This window comes from Polypterus senegalus, chromosome 1, assembly GCF_016835505.1.
Source record: "Polypterus senegalus isolate Bchr_013 chromosome 1, ASM1683550v1, whole genome shotgun sequence".
NCBI lineage: Eukaryota > Metazoa > Chordata > Cladistia > Polypteriformes > Polypteridae > Polypterus > Polypterus senegalus.
The window spans coordinates 102293867-102311700 of NC_053154.1; the positions used below are offsets into that span (position 1 = coordinate 102293867).

The 17834-nt window shown below is 37.2% G+C and overlaps 1 protein-coding gene across 3 annotated transcripts in view; it reads right to left on the reverse strand.

Annotated features, from left to right (window-relative positions):
* phf21aa (PHD finger protein 21Aa) overlaps nt 1-17834 on the reverse strand; it is a 72151-nt gene that overhangs the window by 34452 nt on the left and 19865 nt on the right. The gene's annotated exons all lie outside the window — the stretch shown is intronic.

The following is a 17834-nucleotide window of genomic DNA, read 5'->3' on the forward strand; positions in this document are numbered from 1 at the left end:
CAGTCACAAAGCAAAATGCAAGACTTTAAATATTACATGATATTAAGCTTTAAAGGTAATATCTACAGAGCCCACCGATAAGTTTCTTCATCATATATACAGACCATTTTGGAAATAAAATTTAAATTGCATATAAAGGAGAAATGAACACCAATACCAAAGCCCATTGAAACTTGATGGAATACATCGCATAATCCCTCACAAATATTACATAGTTTACACAGGAGAGTCATTAATTACATTCTTGGGTAATGCACTACTTATATACAAGTACCAGAAAACCTAATATACAAGTACCAGAAAACCTAAGTCACAGTGTACCTGTCTACCTGTTTGGTCATAACAACATACTTCATCTTGCTTTCAACAGTCTGACTGAAGAGGTCATGATGACTCACGAAAAAGAAATATAGTACTGAAACTCTTCAGACACTAAAGTTGCCATGGCCAATATAGTGGGGAGAACTAGGAGAAAGTGAAGTGCACAGATGATCATGCTGAATTGAGTCTGCTGGTAGGTTCAATGGCGTTTGGTTGGGTAGGACTTGGTAGTGTGTCAGGAACTTGGTACAATAAGGCATGCAGAAAAGAAAGACACCACTACAAGGGGAAGCATTCAAATGTGGGGGAAATATGATACGTTAGGAAGGCAGGATTGCAACAACAGGGTTTTTTGGTCAGAGCTTTGAAGAGTTGGTCTGTCATGGTCTCCCCAGTCCATCCAATCTCTTCTTCTGGGGTAACAGTGACAAGAAGGTCATGCCCTCTCTGACTAAGAAAATTAATACTTCCTGGGTTGTTGCTATAAGGCTCTGGGAGGGGAATGCTATCATGACCAGGTCCTGAATTGACAGAAAAAGCCATCTGCAATGGGATAAGGTAAAGTAGACTATGCTGCCCTTGTTACAGTGGGTGAGAAGACACATCCTTGACCAATAATGTCAAGTAGGCTTTACCACACAAGACTGGCAGCTGAAGAGTAACCTGGAGAAGCAACTTAAGTTCCCACATTCCACCGGACTTGTACCAGGCATGGTCATGATATCTAAATTAGTAAAACAAGTCATTCTGTTGAAACTGAAACAGAGGGTAGGGTGGTGAGCACAGCGCCTTTAAATAGAGGGGTCTTTAACAGGCTTTATGGGGCAATTACTCTATGGAGCCCTCAGCTTCTCGGAATAACAAGACAGCATAGCAGTAAAAAGCCAGCAGGAACATTAATGAGGGTGCAGAGAGAGCCTTAAGATGGATGTGGATCAAAAGAAGAGATCTGTAGACAACATGTGCCTAGCTGAGTCGCCGTGGTGATGGTGTATGATTGTTGACAGACACTAAGCACCTGAAAATGTGATCAAATGCATTGCAAGATGTGTGAAATAACTAGTTTTACAAAGATTTTTGTATAAAATTTATTTTCACATTAAAGATCCACTGAAGTTACATTTTTAGAATTCAAGGTCTTATCTAGATATTTAGAAAATGTATCCATCCTTTTTCTCAAACTACTCTGTCCCCTATAGGGCTGTTGGCAACCAAGTGCCTTTTCCATTAAATTGATAATAACGTAAATTTAACTGAAACTTGGGAAAGAATTTTACAAGATACTAACAACCTGTATGGGAAAATTATTGGACACAGTGAAAAATATTTTTTTCTATAACTGATTAAGTTTTTAATAGTTGCTGATCTATTTCACATCTCCCATTAGCACGATGACAGCTGGCAACAGCAGATGATAGGATTGTACAGTACATATTTTTATTATGTTTTTTACTGCATATTATAATACTAAAGAACACTGAACTTAAAGGTTTCAAGCAGTAATGAGAAACCAACGAAATAAGAAATCGACTATACAAAATAAATGAGAGATATAAAAATAATTTGGATTTTAACCAAGATCAGGGTCATCCATAGTACCAACTACAGCTTGTGCCTCTTCTAGAAATGAATTGCAGTAATGCAGCCCACTAGGATCAATTTATATGCAAGGACGGTACTACATTGAAATACACTTGCAAGTCGAACAACATTAAAATCCACCCCATTTAAGTTCAAACAACATCTTAAATTCAATCCCATTCCCAAAAGTGTACACACAAATTCTGACAGAAGTTTCTGGTAACCTTGACAGTTAGTACAGTTGTTACATGTCATGTAATGAAAATTGATACTACTAAAAACTGAATACATATGTTATTTACAGTAATCCTCCATACTTTGTTCAACACCTTGCATCTCATCATATCAATGTTTTCCCTATTTTAAGCATTCATTTTCAATCCTGCTTAATCAATCTCAATGTCATCAGCAGCATTAAAAACAAGAATGTCCCACATCTGGTTGTGAGGTGTCAGTCCAGTAGCGGACATTAGCATTCACAAAGCCAATGAAGACACCAATGAATGAACATTTCACATACATCTTGAGAAGTATTTATGGGTATACCCACAAAGACATGGGGAGAAAATGCAAACAGTGACCAGGGGTGGAACTGAATGTGGTCTTTACAGGAACTGCAAGCAAGAATTGTGACCAACTTTGTAGCACTGAAAACAATAATGAAAATCCTAACTCTCACATTATACAAAGTCTACAACCTCAAGCCTAGAATACTATAAAGTCAATTTATGTCACAGTGCTGTTATGCCACCTCCCTAAAATGAATGCAAATGAAACACTGAAACTAGGTTTCAAAAGCTTATCAGAGTAATAACATGTACCTAACAAAAAACAACTTCATAAACAAAATAAAAAAAACGCAACAAAGTTTTTTGCTAAACCTACACAAAGTATTTCAAACATTCAGAAAAAACTATGAAGTAACGAAAGAAAAAAAAAAAACAAAACAATACCTAACTAATGGTCATTTGTTATTATTAAACAGAGGGACAACAATGCAATGGTTGGTAATGCTGCCTCATGGTCCAACTGCTTTACAGCAGTGTACAAACTGGTGTAAGTGTGTGATCTGCAATAAACTGAAATTACCACCAGGGTTGGTTGGTCTACACCTACTACTGAATAGCTTTCCACTACCCTGTAACTGAATTAGTGGGTTCAGAAAATGGATGGGAAAAGGGAATAAATAGGCTCTTATTAAACGCCATGATGAAATAAAAATATGGCACTGAATGGCAGTGTATCAGAAAAAATGAACTATAATGTTCAAGCAAGACAAAATTATTTTATAACTTATTAGACACATTCACACTGGATCATTACATACTGATCATATTTTAGCAGGTTTTAAACAAACATTCTTGAAACGTAGACACATGTTTAAGATCTAATTGGGCTTCCTCAGTGAGTGGGGTTATATGGTTTAGATAAGTCAGATGTGGAAGCAATTCATTAGTCTCGCCAAGCATTGTAAACACTGCCAAGTCATACCCACAAATGCTATGTACACTGGGAGGGAGGGAGGGAGGAAAATCATCAATGGCAGTAAAGATGTACAAATTATAAGATGAAATACATTAACTGTAGGAGGTTAGTCTTTCAGTTATAGAGCCACCAAAGTTTGGAATTATCCAGTATTAAGAATGCACCATCATTCTCAGAATTTCAACAAAGGATAAATACTAATTTGTTGCTGTTCATTACACTATTCATAATATTTCATTATTTCTCAGTTATTTTATTTCAATAAAAGTTTTTTAATTATAACTAGATAAGCACATTAGGCCAACCAAGTACAACATATATTAAGACCAAGAGATTGAGCTAGGGCCCACATCATGATTCTAGACTACTACAACATAGATCTTTGGGTATAGTATGACCACTACTTGCTTCTGGGCTCCTTGCTGTTCGGCATTTTTTCAGTGTTTTTTTCAGACAGAACACTTGTCAAAGTATTGTTTTTCTAGTCATTTTCTAAACTGCTTAGTCCTGAACATAGTTGTGGATGGGGAGTACTAGAGTCTATCCCAGCTAGCTTTGGGTACAAGGTAGGAACAAACTTTAGTCAGGGTGCCAGTCCATCGCAGGGCGAACACCCACCACCAAACAACACACTAGAACCAATTTAGTATCGCCACTCCACCTAACCTGCACGTCTTTGTAAGCAAAGGAGAAACAACTGAGAGGTTTGTGTTCTGTGGTGTGAGAATTATTTAAAAAGTACATTTTGTTCCTAAAAACTTTTAGTGTGTGTTTTGAATGCCACTAAGGAGCTGTATTGAAATTTTTAAAGCTTTTCTTCCCTTTAGAAGGGTTTTTTGCTTTTTTTTTTCTCCTGCACAGGGAAAGTGTTGGAAAAGTTGTTTGTTACTTGTACTTGTTATCTGTATTCAAACTAATGTCTGTAAGGGCACAGTAATAAGCAGCTGTAGCTGATACATTGGTCTCTGCAAGTATAACTGGCGTCATAGCGTATTTTTTTTATTTCACCATTAAAAAACTTTAAAAACAAGCAGTTTTAGTAATCTAGTCAATTTTTAAATAGGAGGCCAGTTCAATGCAAATCCTGTTGGATATTGGACTTTTGTGAAGACGGCTTGGAAGAGTTAGTCTTCTATCTGCAGAGATGCCAGCTGATCCAGTACCTACAGCTCCAGACCACTGAACTGGAGGAGGAGTTGGCTAGTGTGCATTGTAGTGCATTGGCAGACCTGGCCCAGGTGTCCTTTAGAAAGACAGCATGCAACCCTAATGTGGTGCAGAGGAGGCTACAGACCCGACTGGTACAGATAAGTGGGACACGGTCCCTAGAAAGACAGAGTTAGTGGCAGTTGGGGACTCAAGCACAAGTTTGCTCCAGAGACAGAGAGTCTCATACAGTGTGTTGGCTTCCGGTTGCACAGGTGGGAGACCTCCCTGGAAGGGTTGATAGACTCTTGGCCACAGCTGGGGTGGATCCAGTGGTCATTGTCCTTGTTGGAACAATTTACATACATAAGGGTAGTCTGTCAGGTCTGAGATCCAAATTGAAAGAGCCAAGTACCAGACTGAGGAGCTGACAAGGTAGTCTTCTCTGAAGTTCTGCCTTTGCCAGGTAAGACTGAGGATATTAGAAGGCTTAACACATGCTTTAAATCTTGGTGTAGGGTAGAAGGGTATAGGCTTATGGGGGATTGGGTCTCCTACTGGAACATATGGGACCTGCTCCATTGTGATGGGTTACATCTGAACTGGAGGGGCACCAATGTGCTAGAGAGGTGCACTAGTAGTTCAGTCGAGGACTGATTAAAGTAGGGTATATTTGCAGGGAGTTTAGGACAGGCCAGGTTTAGAATTGTACATGAAGGAACAAACAATAGTGTACAAATAAAAATGCATAGTAACAAATTCTAATCTACATTCAAATGCAAAACTAAAATAAGTAACACATTAAAAATTGCTTGCCTTAATGCTAGAGGTATCAAAAATAAAACAATTGAATTGGAGTTGTATATTATAGCAATAATAGAAACCTGGCTAAATAACAAAGATGGGAATACAAATTGTTTAGGAAGGATGGACAGAACAGAACAGAAAAGGAGCTTTTAAGTGAAAACACAGTTGAGGAGCAGTGGAACAGGTTTAAAAACGGTTTAAATATTATGCAGGACAGGTACATGCCTAAATTTGGAATAAAAAAAAACTGGGTTAATAGAGAGTTAAAAAAGAAGCTAAAAAGGAAAATCCAGCTGTATAAGACTAATACAGTGGGGGAAAGAAGTGCTGAATGTGTCATCATTTTTTTCCAGTAAATATTTCCAATGAGGCTATTCACATGAAATTCTCACCATACACTGGTATTAACTCAACTAATACACAAACAACAACAACATTTATTTATATGGCACATTTTCATACAAACAGTAGCTCAAAGTGCTTTACATATTAAAGAATAGAAAAATGAAAGACAATTATAAAACAAAATAAATCAACATTAACATCGAATAAGAGTAAGGTTCAATGGCCAGGGGGGACAGAAAAACAAAAACTCCAGACGGCTGGAGAAAAAATAAAATCTGTAGGGATTCCAGACCATGAGACCGCCCAGTCCCCTCTGGGCATTCTACCTAACATAAATGAAACAGTCCTCTTTGGATTTAGGATTCTCACGGAAGGGCTTGATGATGATGATGGTCATGTAGACTTCTGCCTTTTAATCCGTCCATCATTGTTGGAGCATCATGAAGCTTTGAGTAGGTGGTGGTGGCGCAGGCCACCACCACAAAGAAACCAGAAAAAGAAACAGAAAAGAGAGTAGGGGTCAGTAGCGATTTTAGAGCCACCATGAATAGTTATTTTGAGGAAATTGAACATATAGAGTATCAGGATTAAGTTAAATTAAAGGCCATGTTAAAGTAATGTGTTTTCAGCAGTGTTTTAAAGTGCTCTACTGTATCAGCCTGGCGAATTCCTATTGGCAGGCTATTCCAGATTTAATATAAATATAAAGAATAGACAAAAATAAAGGAATCTTCAAGATTTAAAGACAATCGCTTTAGAAAAATAGGTCAAAAATCACACCTGAGCACTGCAGGCGATTGGTTTCTTCATACAGGAAGCATGTCAGATGCTTCTCCACTAAATATTAAATTATCGTATTCAATACTTTTCCCTATGTCATTCCAATTTATTTCTTAATATTTGTCAATTTCTTGACTTAATACTAATATCTAGTGAGAATTTCATGTGAATAGCCTCATTGGAAATATATATACTGAAAAAATGTTGATGTGTTCAATACTTATTCACCCCACTGTAACTCCAGTATGAGTCGAGAGTGTACAAGAACATGAGGGCAACCCTTAAGAAAGATATTAGGGAGGTTAAAAGGTAGTTAGAGAGGAATATAGCAGATAAGGTGAAAGACCCAAAGAGATTCTTTCTGTATTTTAGTAGTAAAAGAACAGTCAAGTAGGAGGTGAAGTGCATCATAAATGCCAAACAGGAATCTATATCTCTCTCTCTCTCTATATCTATATCTATATATATATATATCTATATATATATATATCTATATCTATATATATATATCTATATCTATATATATATATATCTATATCTATATATATATATCTATATATCTATATCTACTATCAAAATACTCATGCTTCGCAGAGGAGAAGTAGTGTTGTCAATGTAAAGTAGTGTAACGTTAAATGAATTATTTTGTACTGTTATGAGTGTTGCGTGAATTGTTCATTGTTTATAACGTAACACTTATTATTATAATAAATATCATCTTTGGACTTTTACCTGGTGTCTGGCGTATAGTCTGAGGGTACAAGGGTGTGAGAAGCATCTTATTCTGTTACAATTGTCAATGTAATTATTTTGTCACTGTTGCGGATGAGTGTTGCTGTCATCTATCTATCAGAAGGGCGGTGGAAGCACTGATCGTACCAGAGCAGCTATATATAAAGTATATATAGAGACTCAAGCTATAAGCATATATATATATATATACACACACACAATTGCCACACACTAATATAGCAAAATACCCACGCTTCACAGCGGAGAAGTGGTGTGCTAAAGAAGTAATGAAAAAGAAAAGGAAACATTTTAATAATAACATAACATGATTGACATTGTCATGAGTGTTGCTGTCATATACAGGTATATATATATATATATATATATATATATATATAAATATATATACATACACACACACACACACACACACACACACACACACACACATATATATATATATATATATATATATATACACATACACACATATATATAGTATATATACATATACATCCACATATATATACACATATATATATATATATGTGCACAAAACCACGCTTTTATCAAGGCTTCCGTTGGGTAGTCTTTTGAAATTTAATTTTCCTCCAATCAGTCGTAGCAACGCGCTTTCTTCCGACTGTTAAATTTTTGTAGCTCTGATGTGTACATCAATGTAATCGGTGTACCAGGAAATCATGCACTGCCAGAAGTTCCCCTTTGCTTGGAATGCAAAATGTGAATAAATGCGTTATTTTTTAATGCGTTATGGAGCACATGCATCGAAGCTTCTCAGCTGTGCTTGTGCTAAGAAAAAAAAAACATTTTAAAAATAACGTAACACGATTGTCAATGTAACCTTTTGTAAGTAGTGCCTGGAGGATTCAGAGTGTGGAGAAACTGTAGAGACAGCGTGTGTATTAACTTGTGGATTTTTCGGTGTCACAAAGTTGGTTCCTCAAGACTGCGTTAGCTGCGGAGCTCAGCTCACAGCGAAATGAGGTGAATGGGAGGGGAGATGATGACGTGACTCTCCCACCTGCCTTAACTATCAATCCCCCAAAAAGACAGTCTCTCGGAATTTGCATAAGCACTGCCCTTCATTAGTAATTTTAACTTAGTTACAAAGTGATCAAAACTCTCTTTGTATACCACATTGTGAGTTCGGCCCTCCGGTTGTAATATGACCAAGCTGTGCACTGAGCTTACTCTTGAGCATGCAACATACAGTTGGCCATGTGAACAGTAAACTTGTTTCAAATCTCACAGCTTGGATTGCTGCTGTCATAATCGGTTTGAGTTTCATGGTTTGTTTCAATTATGACAGTATTTGTAGGACTTGTGTTGAAGAGACATTCGGCATCTGTCAAGCGTTGTAAGTATACAACCGGTTTCATCGATAACTTCACATCCAGCTTTTGAGAGTTTAAACATTCATAAACATCAAAGTGTCCACTACTGAAATCGTCACCTGTGAATCTAAGATGTTTAAGAGGCACTCTTATAGTGCGCCTGTGTAGAATAATTATCTCCTGTACCGTCATCAGTCCACACCTTGAACCTGTCCCAGTCATTCAATACATAAGACACAATGTTCCTCCGGATATCAAGAGTGAGCCTGATATGGCCGTGCAATATGTAACAAAGAGAATGGAAAAGGTAGGTGCCATCTCCGGGCATGGAAACCACTCGGTAAGTGACAGTTCTTTGATCGATGGTGATCACCTCGACAGACATGTTAATGGGGAATGCGGTTGGAATGATAAAGGAAATGGGTACCTGAACAATGTAAAGTAAGTCTAAAATACCTACACAATAACTATAATCGTAATAAATGAACAATAAAACAGCGGAGAAGCCGTGGATTAAATAAAAAGGCTGTAGTTATCAGCAGGGAGACATGAATCCCGTGGTGAAGCAAGGAAGGGAATGTAGAGACTGGAGCGACGGACAGCCTTATATAGGCAGGCAGCCAACAATGTGGGAGGCGTTGGGATGGGGGACCCAACGCCGCCTCACACGGTGACCGAGCTGCAGGCTATGGATGTATATATGTACGTAAGTAGGATTCAGTTAGTGTTGGGAACCTTAATACCAAATTTCTTGAAGATGGGCCCATAAGTAACAAATACCGTTGAAAAGTTCAATGTGGCGGCCGACAGTGGCATCATACCACCGAAATAAGTACCAAATTTCAGCTTTCTATCTACTTGGGAAGTTGGAGAATTAGTGATGTTGGAAAGTTCATCACGAAATTTGGTAGGCGGCTTCCCTGCGCTAACCAAAACCGATGTACTTACTTATTTCGATGGTATGACGCAACTGTCGGCTGCCATATTGAACTTTCCAACGTCACCAATTTTCAAACTTCCCGTGTAGGTAGAAGGCTGACCCCATCTTCACGAAATTTGGTAGGTGGCTTCCCTGCGCTAACCAAAACCGATATACGTACTTATTTCAGTGGTATGACGCCACTGTCGGCCACCGATATCCGCACTTATTTCGTTGGTATGACACCACTGTCGGCCGCCATATTGAACTTTCCAACGTTACTAAGTCTCCAACTTCCTGTGTAGGTAGAAGGCTGAAATTCGGCAGGCTCATTCCTTACAGCTTACTTACAACAGTTAAGCAGGTTTCATTTCGAAATTCTACGCATAACGGTCATAACGGTCAACAACATCCGCCATGTTGAACTTTCTTATTTATGGCCCCATCTTCTCGAAATTTGGTAGGCGGCTTCCATGAACTAACCAAAACCAATGTACGTACTTGTTTCGGTGGTATGATGCCACTGTTGGCCGCCATATTGAACTTTTCAACAGTCTTTGTTACTTATGGGCCCATCTTCAAGAAATTTGGTACACGGGTTCCCAACGCTAACTGAATCCTACTTACGTATATATATACGTCCATAGCCTGCACCTTGGTCACCGTGTGAGGTGGCGTTGGGTCCCCCATCCCAATGCCTCCCACATTGTTGGCTGCCTGCCTATATGAGGCCGTCCGTCGCTCCGGTCTCTACATTCTCTTCCTTGCTTCGCCATGGGATTCACGTCTCCCTACTGATAACTACAGCCTTTTTGTTTAATCCACAGCTTCTCCGCCATTTTATTGTTTGTTTATTAGAATTATAGTTATTGTGTAGGTATTTTAGACTTACTTTACATTGCTCAGGTACCCATTTCCTTTATCGTTCCAACCCCCATTACCATGTCTATCGAGATGATCACTATCGATCAAAGAACTTTCACTTACCGAGTGGTTTCCATGCCCGGAGATGGCACCTACCTTTTCCATTCTCTCTGTTACATATTGCACGGCCATATCAGGCTCACTTTTGATATCCGGAGGAACATTCTGTCTTATGTATTGAATGACTGGGACAGGTTCAAGGTGTGGACTGATGACGGTACAGGAGATAATTATACTACACAGGAGCACTATAAGTGTGAAATGTTTAAGCCCTTCACCTATGGATCTGTATGTGAGTTGATGGCTGCCACTGAATTGTTTGGTTGTCGCTTTCAAGTGTACCGAAATGGCCAAATATTTTACACCTTTCGACAACCGCCAATGCCTCTTAAACATCTTAGATTCACAGGTGACGATCTCAGTAGTGGACACTTTGATGTTTATGAATGTTTAAACTCTCAAAGCTGGATATGAAGTTATCGATGAAACCGGTTGTATACTTACAACGCTTGACAGATGCCGAATGTCTCTTCAACACAAGTCCTGCAAATACTGTCATAATTGAAACAAACCATGAAACTCAAACCGATTATGACAGCAGCAATCCAAGCTGTGAGATTTGAAACAAGATTACTGTTCACATGGCCAACTGTATGTTGCATGCTCAAGAGTAAGCTCAGCGCACAGCTTGGTCATATTACAACCGGAGGGCCGAACTGACAATGTGGTATACAAAGAGATCCTTAACAAATAATTATTGGTATATTTTCCCTCAGTTTAAAAAGGTTTAATTGTCTTCTTAATAAAAATTTTAAAGCAGTACTTCGCCGCTGCAAAGCGCCAGTATTTTGCTAGTACAAGTATAAAAGCACAGGTGACTCGAACCAACATTTCGGTTTATGTTATTTTTTTGATTTGATTTAGATGGCATCAAAAGGTTGCTAGCACCCAGTAGAGGCATTCTGCTACGTTTATAAAGACAAGAGCGAGAAAGTATTCCATGAAAGCATGTCGTAGGATGTGCGAGGCCTACAAGGCATACTTTGGCATGCCTGTTGGGGATCAAGACAAGCCCTGGGCACCTCATTTCACATGCGAATATTGCAAGAAAACTTTGAAGGTTGGTACACAGGAGAAAAGAGCCATGAAGTTTGCTATCCCTCGAATTTGGCGGCAACCAACTGACCACTCAAGCAACTGCTAGTTCTGCATGGTGGATCCTACCAAACGTTGCACTGGCAAGAATGTGCCTCAAATCGTTTATCCAGACATTCCTTCTTCCATTGCCCCAGTACCACACTGCCCCGAGCTGCCCGTTTCCACTCCTCTGAAGAGGGATCGGCTATCTTCAGGAGACAGCGAGGAAGATATTGCAGATCCAGATTGTGGTTTCACAGATGCGGCTGAGGAGAGAAGGCCATACTTCCCTAACCAGAAAGACATCAATGATCTGATCAGAGATCTTGGTCTTACCAAGTCCAATGCTGAGCTTCTGACATCCAGGCTCAAGCAGTGGAACTTGTTGGATGAAAGTGTGCAAGGAAAGTATAACGAAAACATGATGGAGGACTACATTTGGGGGCTTCTTCGAGAAAGCGATTTGCAGTACAGTCGCAAATCTAGAAAACCTACTCATTTCTGAACCTTTTTGAGTGGTTTTGGCTGTCTTTGTCTATTTACCATGCAAGTGTTGTTCTTTAACAGACCGCATGAACGAAAACATTAAAATTCCAGTGTTCTGTCACTAAAAATACGAAATTTTCTGGGCTGTGGTCATAAAATCAAAGTTTGTGCTGAATGTAGTCATTTTTCCATAGGCTTTAGACATAAGCAGTTGAAATATAACTCTTGGAAGCCATTGTGTTACATAGTGTTATCTGAAATGTAGTTAAGGAAACTTTACTAGAAGGTGAAAAAAGGCTACTGCCAATAGCATTATAAGATATTTCCAAATAGGCTAAGACAGCTAATTGGGCAAATTACAAACAATGACTTGGGGGATAACTTTTTACAGAATAGCATACAAGTAAAACATGGGGAATATCACAGAAAATGACAATTCCAAATGAAATGTATTAGTGGTTTTTGATTATTTATTCACTATGTTCAAAGTCAAGTAAGATTTAATAACATTAGGTATTTTTTTCTTTTGCTTGGTTCAGATAGTGTTCATCAGTGGGCACAGGAGAACAAGCACATGAATTTGCATAAATAGGTCATTTTTTCACTAATAACGTGGAATAACATAGGACTGAATGTGTATTGGGCTACACATATCTTAATCCTTGTAGATTTAAATTAAACTCTGATTACATAATATGAGGAAAAAGGAAGAAAACCCCACAATGTGGGATTTGGGCCAAGAAAATAACAAAAAATATAATTAATTGAGGGGGTGTGGAATGATAAAGTGAGTTGAGGATTTAGAGTACATGATTAATAAGAAAAAAGGGCTGTGAAGACTCAAAAACCTGTTTATGTAGGGAAAGATACTCTTAATGAAAACACTTGGCATAAAAATGTTCATTTAGCCATAAAAATGTTCATTTATTTAACAGCAATAGTTTATACAAACAAAATTATAAATAAATTATAAAAGAGTCCTTTTTTGGGGATCTAAATTTGTGACTGTAACAATACAGTATGTGCATATGGCCAAAACACTATTAGTGGGGAACTGTACTAAGGGTTGTTAAGTTACACAAACCATTTATAGGTAAAATAAGAGTAGAGACCAATTCAAGATCAACTTAAATGTTACACTGTACAGGATTTATCTCCTTTTTTACACTGAAGACATGCCATGAGGGTGCCATCTCCTGGTATAAATTATACAGTTGAAAGTTTAGTATCCAGCATACATAATATTTATTAAATTCCATTTAAAATATAGGCAACCTATAGGATCATGCCTATAATATTCATGCAGTTTTATGACTATTAACTACTCTCTTACTTAAGGCTGCTTTTGACACTGTAGATCACCACATTCTTCTACAGCACCTGGAAAACTGGACCAGCATTTCTGGCTCTGCTCTCAAATAGTTCACACTTCCTTCTTGGAAAAGAAAACCTTTTCAGTCTTTTTTAATGAATCATCATCTGACCCTGACCCTCATCTTATATGATGTACCACAAGGATCAGTGCTTAGCTGTATTTTATTTTCATTGTATGATTACCTCTAAGCCACATTATAAAAAGGCATGGAGTGTCCTACCACATTTGAGATCCGGCAGCCCGGATGCACCAAAATGCCTGTTCAACTGTCTAAATGATAGTAAGCAATGGATGGCTAATATTTTTTTTTTAAATGAATGAGAACAAGATGGAAATTTGAATTTTTGGATCTCCGAATTTTGTTAATAACATATCCCATGATCTAGGGTCACTGTTCAGCTATGTTAAACCCTATGCAAAAAATATTGGCATCTTATTTTATTCAAACTTGAAATCTGATAACCAAATAAATGCTGCTGTTAAGGCCTCTTTTTAACTTGAGAGTTTTAAGCAAAGTAAAAGAACATATTTTCTTACAGAGATTTTCAGACATTAATCTGTTCTTTTATTTCTTCTACTCTGGATTATTGTAGTGGGCTGTATTTTGGGGTTAGTCAGACTACTTTGTCTCATCTTTACCTACTGCAAAAAAAAAGCCTCATGTCAGCTAACAAAAACAGAAAATCATGCCATATTACCCCAATTTTAGCATGTTTAGGCTGGTTACCTGTGATATTTAGAGTCAATTTTAAATTTTTACTGTTTGTTTTTAAAGTTCTGAATGAGTTTGCTCCAGTTTACCTCACTGACTTCATACACTCCTACTGTCCTCATAAAGATCGGAGGTCAGCCGATAAGCAGTTGCTTTCTGTCCTAAACAATCATTTGAGACGTACAGGTGACTGTGCTTTCTCTGTGGATGGGCCTAAATAGTGGAACAGTCTTCCTCGCAATATATGATCAAACCCCACCATTGAATGCTTTAAATCTAGGCTAAAAATTAAATTTGTTTATTCAGGCTTTTTAGGTGTTTAATATGTTTGTTTATATATATTTTTGTGTTTGTATTATCCATTTGTTGTTGCATGTTTTAATTATTTTTATTCATTTATTAATTTTATTTTACTGCTGTAAAGCATTTTGGTCACCCATTGGTTGTTTTTAAACTGTGCTTTATAAATAAACTACTATTGCAACAATCTTTCATTTTTATTTCACAAATAATAATAAAATTGCTATTTTTCTCTTCAACAGACAACAAAGACTAAATTTGGGCCAGCTGCACATTACCGTATAAACCTTTAAAAGTTACATTCATTTCATTCACTTCTTTGACCTGTGGAGTGCATGGTTCTTTTGCCGTGGCTTGTGTATATTACTTAATGAATTATTCATCCTGCAAGGAATAGAGAACTGTTCAGGAAATCCTGTTGGCAAACTTTTCAGGAAATCTTTGACCACTTCACATTTTTACATTACCTACAAAGCCACCTCAGGGCTAAAGAAATGAAAAGCACCTAAACATTTTTGCAAGTATGTCAAGCATTTTTCTGAAGAGCACAAATCTTTTTGGCGTGGCATTGCTATTGCAATCTTAAAAATAACTGTTGTTCATCTGCAATATTTTTAAATATGTCACGACATTTCAAAAAGCAAACAATACTGAGACTGGATTACTGAGGTTTAGACACTGACTACTTGCAACTCAAAACTTGTGCAGATAGTCTGCTCTGTTGCAAAATTAAAGACTCCACTTTACTAGATGCACAAAATGACATTCAAGAAACTCACAATAAACTGAATTGTATGAAATAGGGATTTACACCTTTAAATAGCTATACCCACTTACAGACTTGACACACCATTGCAAATCTCTCTTGCATTAGTGTGTGTTTAAATGTGTCCTTCATATGCAGAAACCATTGCAGATACATACTGACTCCTTAAATATGTACTCTGGTTGACCAGTAGATGGACTGCTGCAATGTCATGCCTCAGTCTCATCTGGAAAGTTACACCTTATATTGTTTACAAAACAAAAATAAAACGCTTTATTTTACAAACCAGTTACTCACTTTGTTCTGCACAATTACAATTATATTTTTAAGAACAAGCCACTGTAAGTATAGATGCAGTTTTTATTACCATTATTGGTATATCAATACCAGATTCTTTAAAGAGAGTAGACTAATATTACTTCATCGTAAAAACAAATGACAGTTTAGATGCAATGACTGAGAGATTTTAAATGTTTCGTATTTTTCCCCTCAGGATAATTTTTTTCATATCTGTTTGCATTTTAATGAAAATATTTTTTAGTTAAGATATTTGATATGGTTTCCACATATGGCAGCTAAAAGACAGATAAAAGCTACAGGAGTCATTTTAAGCTTGAACCTTCATAAAACCTGTTGATGATATACCACATAACCCACAGCACTAGGCACAGACCACATTTTTGATTATTTTATTGTATTTAAACTAATACTTTGGACAATTCAGACAATTTATTTACACTGTTAAACACAAGCAGGTTTATGCACACTGTTTCACTGGCAACTTTCCAATAATGGACTGTGACAAATGTTCATTGTAACTACTAATTATTTGTCCTCAATGATGTTTTTAAATACAGCTAGTCTCTAAACACCAACAATAACACAGTCCTAACTTTCACATCTTCAAAAAGTTATTTATGACAAATGCTGTATAGTTAAACATACACAAGTATGCTTTAATACAGGGTTTCTCCGCTACTTTTGGTGCATGTGTTGGGCGTGTGACTGGGTTGTCTACACGATCGACAGCTCAGCACAAAATATAACCCCATTTCTATCCGCGCACATTTCATGAAAAGCTGTCAGGTGCACCAAGGAGAATACACTCTCTTCTCCCCAGCTCTTATACTCATGCATATTCATTTCACAAAGGAGTCACTGCATTCTTACATTAGGGGTGTTTAAAACAAGAAGGACCATACTGGTGGGTCATCAACAAACTTAAAAAGGAACAACTAAGTCTCAACACCATAAAGACTATAAAGGTTGAGAAACACTGCTTTAATATGGTGGATGATTTAGTTTTTATTAGCTTATTTAAAAAAGGGCAAGGACATTCTGCTTATTTTTACACACAACAGTTGCTTAAGTTGCTTAATGTTTTCCATTAGGGGATGCAGGTTATGATACGCTTTTTACTTCCAAAGAGTTTTTAATCACAATTTAGAAAATAAATAATCGTTTATGACATTCTTGCAAGTTCATTTTATCCACCATCATCTTTGTTTACAGTGTTAATCACATGGTCTCCTAACTTAAATGATGTCATGTTAATAGAACCTTCTTTTACAGAGGTTGTGACTGATTACCTATTATCACATCACAGGCTGAATAATGGTTTACGGTTCTTTGTGAAAAAACACCAAAGGTGCCAGGAACTACTGTGCTGCTTTGCAGACATTTTTTCCTTCTTTAAATCATAACTCAGTTAAACCTATGAGATGCTGAAGTCTACATTTGGCAGAAAAATTAAACCAACATTATAACAACAGTATTTATTATTCTCTATAAGCTTATGTGGATATCTGTGTTATGTGTTTTGTAGCTCCACTGCTTCAGGATACAAGTAGTAATGTTCCATGCTGTTATGCTAATGCTTTGTTTATGAAAGACGCCATGGTATAAATGCTACATGAAATGTCGAATGTGTTATGTACTGTCATTATACAAAGTATTTATAAGTGTTAGGAGAAAAGGCTTCATTTGATAGAGAAAAAAAATTGTATTTGAAAAGGAACAGGAAATGATGCAACATTTGAATAAAAGTAACAAGTGTTCTCCATCCACCCTGAATCCAATCCATTACAAGTGATATTATTAATAGTCTGCATGAAGATGTGGCACTATCCCAACAGATGTATATACCTGTTTTTAAGGAGGAAGGATACCACCAATATATACAGTCATGGTCGAAATTATCGGCACCCCTGGAATTTTCCCAGAAAATACACCATTTCTCCCAGAAAATTGTTGCAATTACAAATATTTTGGTATACACGTTTATTTCCTTTATGTGCATTGGCACAACACAAAAAAACAGAAATAAAGCCAAATCTGACATCACGTCACACAAAACTCCAAAAATGGGTCAGACAAAATTATCGACACCTTTTCAAAATTGTGGGTAAATCGTTTTATTTCAAGCATATGATACTCGTTTGAACTCACCTGTGGCAAGAAACAGGTGCTGGCAATATAGCAATCACACCTGAAGCCAGTTAAAATAGAGAAAAGTTGACTCAACCTTTCTTGTTGTGTGTCTGAGTGTGCCACACTAAATATGGAGAACAGAAAGAAGAGTAGAGAATTGTCTGAGGACTTGAGAACAAAAATTGTGGAAAAATACGAACAATCTCAAGGCTACACATCCATCTCCAGAGATC